General features: G+C 38.6%; 1 pseudogene; it reads left to right on the top strand.

Moving 5' to 3' along the window:
• The first annotated feature begins 216 nt into the window (after window positions 1-216).
• LOC125480775 lies at window positions 217-327 on the top strand (annotated as a pseudogene).
• The last annotated feature ends 689 nt before the right edge of the window (window positions 328-1,016 follow it).

The raw sequence follows: 1,016 nt of genomic DNA, 5'->3' as shown, positions 1-1,016 counted from the left end.
TGCAACAAAAGCTCATGGTTAGAACTTGTTTCATAGACTCCAACTTTCTTACCCCTTAAATCTTTGTGTTGAGCATTAGACCCCAACATCTCATAAATGTTATATGACTCTTGAGCATTCTTTTTCTTCAATGCTCCACCTGCTGCATTATCAACAGTTGATTGACAATTTTGGGTTAGTCCATCATAGAAAATTTGCATTTGTAAGTGAAAAGGTAATCCATGGTGTGGACATTGCAACAAGAGGCCCTTAAAACGCTCCCAACACTCATTGAAAGGTTCACCATCATCTTGTTTGAAGTTGAAGATTTGTCCCCTTAATGTGGCTGTCTTTTGAGTGGAAAAGAATTTCTCCAAGAACTTCTTAGCCACGGCATCCCATGTGGTGAGGGAACCTGGTGTTAGAGTCATCAACCAACTTTTGGCCTTATCTTTCAAGGTGTAAGGAAACACTCTCATCCTCAAGTTTGCTTCACTTACTCCCTGCAAAGGTAAACCACTCACAACATTGTAAAACTCTTTAATATGAGCTAAAGGGTCTTCATTAGGTAAGCCATAAAATGAGGGAAACATATGAAAATGTGAAGATTTGAGATCATAGTTTCTAGCTTCTGTGGGCAGCAAGATGCATGAAGGTGAATTTGGTATGATTGGTTGAGCAAAGTCCTCCAAAGCTCTAAGTTCATCTAGGTTGCCCGCCATCTCTTCCTCTCTTTCCCAATCAACTTGCTCAGATCCTTTACTTGTTGAACTAGGTGAAATCCTTTCCTCTTCCTCACGGATAAAGGATGAACTTGATGGCACAAAGTTGTCCAAAGTGTGGCCCTTTAACCTTTCAATTCTTTGGCCTAACTCAACAAGTCTATTTGACATATACTACCTGAAACAAAGTAACACAAGTTTGAATGAAAATCAAGAAGCAAACAACAATGAAAAGAACAAAAATAAACTTAAAAACGTTTGAAAAGACTCAAGGGACTCAAAACAGATTCACAAGACTCAAAACAAGCTAAAAAC

Source organism: the organism of the source record quoted next, unplaced genomic scaffold (assembly GCF_019419815.1).
Source record: "Pyrus x bretschneideri cultivar Hongxiangsu unplaced genomic scaffold, Pyrus_bretschneideri_v1 Contig350, whole genome shotgun sequence".
Classification (NCBI taxonomy): Eukaryota; Viridiplantae; Streptophyta; class Magnoliopsida; order Rosales; family Rosaceae; genus Pyrus; species Pyrus x bretschneideri.
The sequence above is the reverse complement of the archived record's forward strand: the minus strand, read 5'-3'. Positions and strand labels throughout refer to the sequence as shown.